We start from the raw sequence: 10,123 nt of genomic DNA, 5'->3' as shown, positions 1-10,123 counted from the left end.
AAATCAAGAGTCACCTATTAAGGGACATGGGCACTGAGTGGATGGGAAAAGGGTAGGAGGGAGACTTTTTACTACCTGTGTTTTGTTTTATTGGATGTTTGAACAATGTGGATGCCTTATTTATTTACACCTCTGAGGTGTAACGTTCAGTGTCATGGCCAACCTCCTAACCCACTATTAAAGTAGCAGATGGACTCTATTTCCCAGAAACCAGAAGAGATTGCCCTGAGATGAACTCTCTTCTGGCCAAAGGCACTGATTTCTAATCACCAGCTGGGCTTGGAATGCAGCTGACGTGGTTTATGAGACAGAATGGAGCTAACAGGCCCCTACTTCAATTTTACCTCTAACTTTGACGTAAGAAACAATTTTTTAATCGTGGTAAAATATACATAATATAGAAGTAACCATTTTAACCATTTTTTATTGAAGTATAATTGATTTACAATGTTGTGTTAATTACTGCTGTACAGCAAAGTGATTCAGTTATACATATATATACATTCTTTTTTAAAATAGTCTTTTCCATTATGGTTTATCATAGGATATTGAATATAATTCTCTGTGCTATACAGTAGGACCTTGCTGTTTATCCATTCTATATATAAAAGCTTACATCTGCTAATCCCAACCTCCCACACCAGCCCTCCCTTAACCCCTCCCCCTTGGCAACCACCAGACTGTTCTCTATGTCTGTGAGTCTGTTCCTGTTTCACAGATAGGTTCGTTTGTGTCCTATTTTATTTTCTTTTATTAAAATTTTTTTTAAAATTTATTTATTTATTTTTGGCTGCATTGGGTCTCCACTGCTGTGCGTGGGCTTTCTCTAGTTGTGGCGAGTGGGGGCTACTCTTCATTGTGGTGCGCGGGCTCCTCTTGTTGCGGAGCACAGGCTCTAGGCGTGTGGGCTTCAGTAGTTGTGGCACATGGGCACAGTAGTTGTGGCACACAGGCTTAATTGTTCCATGGCATGTGGGATCTTCCCAGACCAGGGATTGAACCTATGTCCCCTGCATTGGCAGGTGGATTCTTAACCACTGCACCACCACCAGGGAAGTCCCCTGTGTCATATTTTAGATTCCACATATAAGTGATATCATATGGTATTTGTCTTTCTCTTTTTGACTTACTTCACTTAGTATAATAATCTCTAGTTGCAACCATGTTGCTGCAAATGGCATTATTTCATTCTTTTTTATGGCTGAGTAGTATTCCATTTTATGTAGGTACCACACCTTCTTTATCCATTCATCTGTCAATGGGCATTTAGGTTGTTTCCATGTCTTGGCTATTGTGAATAGTGCTGCTATGAACATAGGGGTGTATGTACCTTTTTTGAATTATAGTTTTGTCAGCATTTTAACCACTTTTAAGTGTACAATTCAGTGGCATTAAATACATTCACCATGTTGTGCAGCCATCTCCACCATCCATCTCCAGAAAATTTTCATCATCCCAGATAGAAAGTCTGTACCCATTAAACAACAATTCCCCATCCCTCCTTCTCCCCAGCCCTTGGTAACTACTGTTCTACTTTTTGTCTCTATGAATTTACCTATTCTCATATAAGTGGAATCATACAATATTTGTTCTTTTGTGCCTGGCTTATTTCATTTAGCATAATATATTTTTTATAAATTTATTTATTCATTTATTTTAATTTTTGGCTGCATTGGGTCTTCGCTGCTGCACGCGGGTTTTCTCTAGTTGCGGAGAGTGGGGGCTACTCTCTGTTGCGATACATGGGCTTCTCATTGTGGTGGATTCTCTTGTTGCAGAACACGGGCTCTAGGTGCTTGGGCTTCAGTAGCTGTGGTTGGCGGGCTTCAGTAGTTGTGGCTCGCGGGCTCCAGAGCGCAGGCTCAGTAGTTGTGGCGCATGGGCTTAGTTGCTCCGCGGCACGTGGGATCTTCCCGGACCAGGGCTTGAACCCGTGTCCCCTGAATTGGCAGGCGGATTCTTAACAACTGCGCCACCAGGGAAGCCCCATTTAGCATAATATTTTGAAGGTTCATCCATGTTGTAGCATGCACCAGAATTTCATTCCTTTTTTATGACTGAGTAATATTCCATTGTATAAATATACCACATTTTAGTTCTTCATTCATCAGTTGATGGATATTGGATTTCTTTCCACTTTGCGGCCATTGTGGATAATGCTGCTACGAACGTTGGTGTCCAAGGGTCTGTTTGAGTCCTTGCTTTCAGCTCTTTGGGGAACATATACCTGGGAGTGAAACTGCCCTTATTTTGGCTTTTAACCAAATGAGCTAACCAGAGCAACACTCCTCAAAGATTGTGAAGACTCTTGACTGCAAGGAAAATCAGGAAGAAAGTTAAAATACAAACAATTAAACAATGTAAAACAGCCAAGCACCGTCTACACATAAACGCATCACAACCAAAATGAACGTGAGGCAACTGAATGCCACGGGCTTTGATGTCCTCGACTTTTTCCCACAGGTGATCCACAGCTGTGTTGGTATCTCAGGTTTGTCTTCATCCCAGGGCCGGAAGGATTTCAAAGGATGCCTGGCACTCCCCCTATAGGAAGCACAGATGGATCTGCAGTTTCTACCTACTCACAGGTAAATTGGAACCTGAGCTGTGCCTCATGGGAGTTCTGGCACTCAGCAAAGCTGCCCTGTGGTGGCACTAATGTATCATTTGCTTTTTGAACTCTGAAAAAAGCTGCTGCTTTTAAATTATTAAGCTAAAAGCTTAATAATTTGCTGGTAGCGTTCTGACCTCCTCTGAGAGGGCTTCTGGGCAGGGGCATCCTAAACGGCATTAACCCTGAGCCAAGGTATCACCAAATTTGTGAAATAAGCACCCTACCCTTCTCTGGCATCCGTTTTTACTCATCCTGAACAGTGGGTGAGTGGCTATTGGCAAGGCTGCTTCCTCTATGTAAAACTTCTCAAAACCCTCCTACAGTGGGTCACTTGTGAAGTCCCACAGTTGGCCACGGAGAAGCGCCTGTTAGGTACATAGTCGCCCCACATTCACCCTGTGTGCAGTTCTCACTGTGGCTTGCTGCCAGGCAGATGGCAGAAGAGGCTCACCCTTAACTCCAAGAAGATAAGGGAGGGATCATGTACGCAAAAACAGCTTCCTCTGCCTTGAGGAGTTGAAAGAATGACACAATGAACCCTTGGAATCGGGGGAGCTCTTTTTTGAGTACCCTTAGTTCAACACAGAGCAGATATTTTTGTTTGCCACCCCCTCTTCTGTCCACACCACCCTAACTTCTCATGGGGGAATTAACCCTTCCCTCGTTCGCAGCCATGTGGTACTTTTTGTTTTTTGGTTTTTTATAGCCGTGCCACGTGGCTCGCGGGAGATCCCCAAGCAGGAATCAAACCCATGCCCCCCGCAGTGGAAGCACGGAGTCCTAACCACTGGACCACCAGGGAATTCCCTCAGCCACGTGGTTTAGATATACCTAACCCTGCCCCACAGTTCCAGGGATGGATCCTGATTTGCTTAAGACAGAGTGTCCCCACCCTTGGATGCAGTGATTAGTTTAAAATGAGTAGTTAACCCAAGCCAGTCAGATGCAAGGAAATGTTTGCTGGTGTTTCTGGGAAGGAGAAGCCCCCTTTGGGGGCAGAAGTATGCAAATAAGGAAGGATGTAACCTCAGGAGTGCCTGGCAGCCATTCTGCTACCATGAGGGAGAGCATGCCTGAGATTAAAACTGAGGACGTTGAGAAACCAACAGAGAGAAACTGGGCACACCGTTTGAACCTGTATCAAGCCCCACCTGAAGTTAACCCCGTCTCTGAACCATTCAGTTATGTGAGCCAATAAATGACCTTTATTTTTTTAAGCCAATTTGAGTTGGAGTTTCTATTACTTGCAGCATAAAGTTGTCCAGCTAATTCAAGGCTTCATAATCAATGCTACAAGAAATATAGATCTTCCAGTGAGAGAAAATTGTTAGTTGTTTCCGTGATGTGTTACTGGAAGTTCAGCAGAGGATAAGGGCAGGAGGATGGAAAGCATGTGAAGAGGAAGTTTGGTGTCTGGCCCAAGGAAGTGAGAGTCCCGACTGAAGACTACTTATTCAGGAGGGGAGTTGCTATGCCCCAGGTGATGGCATGAGAACCATTCTTGTATAAATTGAAGAAAGAAGACAAGTTTGTCTTGGTCTGATCTCCCCCTACTATTCTCATTTCCTCTATAAAATGAGGATGTTGGATTTGGTGAGCTCCAGCATTCTGAAAGAGCACAGGCTTCCGAACCTCACATACCTGAGATCGGATCCTAACATCAGCTGAACAACCTCAGTCAAGTTACTTAACCTCTCTGAGCCTCAGTTTCCTCAGCTACAAAATATGGGTATCGATTATACCTTCCACACAGTGATTTTTGTGACGACCTAATGAAATACCACGAATGAAGGTGCTAGCACAGTGCCTGGCATATGGTAAATATCCTATAAATATCAGCTCTCCCTCCCCCACCCCACTGCCATCTCTGTAAGTATAGAACAAAGAGTGGGCAACCTCTTGCTGACGGGGCCAAGTCTGGCTCCTGCTTTTGTAAATAAAGCTTTATTGGAACACAACTGTGCTCATTCATTTACACATTGCCTATGGCTGCTTTCTAGCTCTAAGCAGAGTGTTGAGTAGCCAGGACAGAGACTGTATGGCCCACAACACCTAAAATATTTACTGTCTGGCTCTTTACAGAATAAGCTTCCTGATGTAGAACATAAGGCCTGATCTAGATTAAGGAACCTGAGTCATTTTGCCAGCAAGGAGGGGAAGTGTTGGGAAGGTATAAAGAAACTTCTTGATGCCTCTTGAATCTTTCATGCTGACTCTGGCGGCCAGTCTCAAAGGAGAATAACCCACGGCAGGAAAAAATCCCGGGGAAATAGTCAAACATGGTTCAGGATTCAAACCTTCCCCAGCACTTGAGGAAAGGGGCCGAAAGGAAGGTTGTCTCTCTAGATATCACACACACACACACACACACACACACACACGCACACAGCTACAAGGACGTGACCAGACTTTTTTTTTTAAGTACTTACACAAAAATAGTAAATGTTGCAATAGGTCTGGGATGCTGTTCTGGTGAGAAGAAACAACTTCCTTTGGGGCACCATTTTCTGTGGGTGTGGCATCTGGAAGAGATTATGTCAGGGTCACGAGCATTCGTTGATCACGGGATGCTTGGGTGGCCCCAGCACCGACTGGAGCTGAGCTTAATGCCCCAAACAGATTACCTGACCCACCGTCCAGAGCAATGTATGGTTTCCTCTGTACCTGTAACTGTATGAGAAAATGGCCCGCCCCACAGATCTAGCTGTTGCCCTTCTAGGTGGTACTGACCCACGGTAATTCACCATGACTTTCCCTGCAGAATGAGTGCAATTTACACCCCTCTGAGCTGCACAGCCATCTCCATAGAAGATACTATCACTGGTAACTCAGCTTCTTCCTTAAACAGATAACACGAGGCACACATGCCACTGAAAAATGTGTGTTTTTTTCCCCTTTTTAAATTGAAATATAGCTGACATACAACATTATGTTAGTTTCAGGTGGTGGTGTTTTTCTTAGCAAGACACACCTTAGTGGGTGAGGCCAGGGGCGCCGGGCCCTGCTTGAGTAACAAAATACCTCAAGGCACTTTTGTTTGTTTGTTTTGGGTGGTTTTTGTTTATTTGTTTGTTTGCTTTTAGCCTTTGCTCTGTGAGAGAAGCCCCCACCTCTGTGTATTTCTGGGTACTCGGGGCTGGAGACCATTCCCCGACCCCATCACCCCCACTTCCTGGAGAAGTAGTTCTGATTAACTTGCTCTGTCTTTCTTCCTTTCTCCCTGTCTCTCTTAGAAAAACATAAACTGTGTGCTTACCTCATGGCACGTCTCACCCTCTTGTGATGATGACACAGCCTGCATTGCCCCGACCGCAGCCCCTCCAGGATCTGGACGGGGCTGCTTTAATGCTTCAGCTGCCCTTTGGCGCTTCCTGTGCTTAGGAGCTGGTCAGCTGCTTAGATGTTCTGCCAGTGACACCAGAGAGAGGCTTGCTGGTGTGGACTGGAACCACCCCCCACCAGTCCTGAGCCAGGAACTCTGAAGGGAGAAAATGTTTCTAAACTAGGAACTCTCAGTGCATGGAGATGGAAGGGGTTACAAACCTTGCCTTCGAACCTGGAAGGGATTTCAAATCATTTCCTCCAACTTCCCCATTTTATGGATGGGGAAACTGAGGGCTTGAGGGGTGATGTGGTTTCCCCAAGACACCCAGCTGGCTCTTGGCAGCTCTGCAAATCAAGTCCCAGGTCCTCTTTGTCACATCAAATGGTAAAGCGCATTATTGCCGTTGTGCAGCTGCGTCCAGCACCAAGTGAAGGCAGGCATTTGGTCTGGCTTTTCTCAGAACGTGGTCCTTCTCATGAGAGACAGGTGGGCACGGGGCAATGACCGACGTCTCTCCTCCCGTTTTCATCACAAAATGCCAAAGCCTGTAGGGTAGTGATTCCCAGAGCGTGGTGCTCATACCACAGGTGGGTTGTACATGAGATGATTTCAGGTGGTACCCACTTATTAAGTGTTAACCCTAACCCTAACCAGGTAACCTCTTAACATTTATTTAATGTGTATTTATGTTAATGTGCACTAGGGAGGTATATAAGTGGACACCAAATCTATTCATGTTTATTGTGCTTGTATATGACGACTTAGGAGGGGGTGGTGCTCATTAACTAAAAATATATTCAGTCAATAATAGCATGCGTGATTTGTTAATTGGGAAAAGACATACTAAGCAGATGACTGAAGTTCAGGAAATGCGGTGTGGAGGATACCAACGATTTGGGGGAAGAGACTTAAACCACTGACTTGCCAGTGATGAAGAAACACCCCCTCAGCCTCATTAATCACCAGACAAATGCAGAATGAAAGTAGAATGAGATACAATTTTCCACCTTTCAGTTTGGTCAGGATTATATAGTTTGTTCTCACTTCAGCGGCACAGATACTAGATGTAGAATGACACAGAGAGCCTTGGCAGGGTCCCTGGGCACAGATGACATGCAAAGTGATGACCAATCCCGTGAGGCTGTTATGTGAGTAATCGAATTAGTATTATTGAGAACAGGGGCTCTTTTCTGAGGAGGAAGAAGGAGAAAGTGAGATCTTTGAGAGTAAGTGAAAATTCTGTCATCCTGAATATTAATGGCAAAATTCACTATACACTCATGACATGGTTTAAATGTGTGTATTTCTTAGCTTTTTCCCCTGAAAAGACCTATAAACAATGACCAATCCAGTAGCAATAAACGCCACTAATACCTTGACTGAGGTCTCCTAATGCCATTTCCCACTAAAAAGAACCAGAGCTCTTTGGAGAACAACTGATTTTATGTCTAGGACAGGAAATATATAAGATAAGCCTGAAATATCTTGTCAAACAAGAAAGCAACAAAACTATCAAAGACTACTAGAGTGATGTCAAAAGGCCTCAGAAGTTACCTTGAAGAAGCTCCCGCTGGCCAAAGATGGGACACTTTGAATGTCAAGAAGGTTAATAACTATACTAGAACAAAATGCATAAATACACTTAAATCCCTGAATTTATCATTATACTAAAAACAAGTCAAAACAAAAGAAAACCTCACTGGTTCCTTTTCAAGGATACCAGTGAACCACCTCAATTTTAAAAATTGGAAATAACGGTAAAGAGTCAAGTAATCATCCTGTATTGCATATATGAACTATACCTCTGGGTCAACAAATAGTTGATGAGGGGAAGTTTCCTTTTTGTTTCTTGGGTTTTTTTGCTCTTTTTAAAGATTTTTTTATTTATTTAATTTTGGCTGCATTGGATCTTTGTTGCTGCACACAGGCTTTCTCTAGTTGCAGAGAACTCTTAGTTGCAGAGCACAGGCTCTAGGCGCACAGGCTTCGGTAGTTGTAGCATGCGGGCTTCAGTAGTTGTGGCGCATGGGCTTATTTGCTCCACGACATATGGGATCTTCCCAGACCAGGCCTCAAACCCCTGTCCCCTGCATTGGCAGGCGGATTCTTAGCCACTGCGCCACCAGGGAAGCCCAAAGTTTCTCTGTATAGGCATTTTCCTGCTGCTACATGGAGAAGGAATGATGGCATAACACCTTTTGCACTCATCATGAAGAAGAGACATGATGACATGATTACCATCCGAGGGAAGAACACAACTCCACCTGCAAAGCAGTCCTACCCTCTCCCCCATATTAAATCTGATCAAGGCTCTAGATCTAACTACCAATTCACAGAAGGGACATGTTAAAGGATTCCATGAGGTTCCCATCAGCAAAATACAGACTGTGGGAAACTCTACAGGATAAACTATCTAATGTCTTTAACAAATAAGTTACAAGGACAGATGAAGGTAGGGGTTGAGGGGACATGGAAGGAGAACCTATAAGTTAAAAGAGACTTATAGACTGTAATCTATGGGATGTTTTGAATCCTGATTCAAACAAACTACCAATAAAATTATGAGACAATAGGGAAATTGAAGACTGATATTTGATGATACTAAGGAACTATTTATTTTATTGAAGTATAGTTGATTTACAATGTTGTGTTAATTTCTGCTGTATAGCAACGTGATTCAGTTATACACGTATATACATTTTTTTGCATATTCTTTTCCATTCTGGTCTATCACAGGATATCGAATATATTCCCTGTGCTGTAGAGTAGGACCTTGTTGTTTATCCATCCTATATATAATAGTCTGAGTCTGCCAATCACAAGCTCCCAGTCCATCCCTTCCCCACCCCCCTCCCCCTTGGCAACTACAAGTCTGTGCTCTATGTCTGTGAGTCTGGTTCTGTTTCACAGATAGGTTCATTTGTGTCATATTTTAGATTCCACATATAAGTGATATCATATGGTATTTGTCTTTCTCCTCCTGACTTACTTCACTTAGTATGATAATCTCTAGGTCCATCCATGTTGCTGCAGTTGGCATTATTTCATTCGTTTTTATGGCTAAGTAGTATTGCATTGTATGTATGTACCACGTCTTCTTTATCCATTCATCTGTCGATGGGCATTTAGGTTGTTAAGGGACTATTGTTAATTTATTGAGTTGTCATCAGGGGATTGTGGTTGTTTTGTTTTGTTTTGTTTTGTTTTGTTTTGCAATACACGGCCTCTCACTGTTGTGGCCTCTCCCGTTGCGGAGCACAGGCTCCAGACGCGCAGGCTCAGCAGCCATGGCTCACGGGTCCAGCCGCTCCGCGGCACGTGTGATCTTCCCAGACCGGGGCACGAACCTGTGTCCCCTGCATCAGCAGGCAGACTCTCAACCACTGTGCCACCAAGGAAGCCCAGGTACAGGATTTTTAAGGGTAATTTAACAGTGTCTATCCATATGTCAAGGGTACATATACTCTGACCCAGGAATTCCACTTCTGGGAATCTAACCTAAAGGAATACTCAACAAGGATGTTTCCTGCAACTTTGTTAGTGTTTGCAAGAAAACTGCAAATACTGACAACATCTATCAATAGTGGATATTGCAATAAACCACTGTTAGCAATAGCAGGAGTAGGCAAACGCCTGCAATGTCTGTCAATAGCAGATGTTTAAATAAATTATGGTACATCTATACAGTGGACTGCCATGAATCTATTAAAAATAATGAGGAAGATCCACACCTGCGGTGAAATAAAAAATAAACCATTAATCTTTGTCCCTAGTTCCTGGCTCAGAGCTCCTAAACCCTTGGAATTTACTGTCTATTGTAAGTTAATGAGATGACTCATGATAGGGGGCTAGATAGCTTCAGGATGGGGGCTGGTGGCCAGACAAACCAACCACAAGATTAGAGGCTTAGAACTGCCTCCCCCTCTAGGGAGGAGAGGGGACCTGGAAGTTGAGTTCAATCACCAGTGGCCAATAATCTAAACAATCATGCCTACATAATGAAACTTCCATAAAAACCCCTAAACAGCACAATTCAGAGAGCTTCTGAGTTGGTGAACACATCCGTGTCCTGGGAGGGTGGTGAAACCCAACCCCTGCTACACTGAGGACCTTCCAGACCTCTCCCTGTGTACCTCTTCACCTGGCTGTTCATTTGTAGCCTTTATAATAAGCTGTAGTAGTAC

The 10,123-nt window shown here is 43.8% G+C and overlaps 1 long non-coding RNA gene across 2 annotated transcripts; it reads right to left on the bottom strand.

The window, feature by feature from the left end:
- Window positions 1-412: 412 nt before the first annotated feature.
- LOC141277398 (uncharacterized) lies at window positions 413-5,977 on the bottom strand. 2 transcript variants are annotated; one of them, XR_012328748.1, is made up of 3 exons: window positions 5,871-5,977; window positions 5,044-5,136; window positions 413-2,544 (listed from the first exon to the last, which is right to left on the bottom strand). It is a non-coding gene; the product is annotated as an uncharacterized lncRNA (long non-coding RNA). The 2 variants fall into 2 exon arrangements; XR_012328747.1 differs by having other exon boundaries at window positions 413-2,312.
- Between the last annotated feature and the right edge of the window lie 4,146 nt (window positions 5,978-10,123).

Source organism: Tursiops truncatus, chromosome 20 (assembly GCF_011762595.2).
Source record: "Tursiops truncatus isolate mTurTru1 chromosome 20, mTurTru1.mat.Y, whole genome shotgun sequence".
In the NCBI taxonomy this organism is placed as follows: domain Eukaryota; kingdom Metazoa; phylum Chordata; class Mammalia; order Artiodactyla; family Delphinidae; genus Tursiops; species Tursiops truncatus.
Note: the sequence above shows the minus strand (reverse complement) of the source record. Positions and strands in the feature narration are given on the sequence as shown.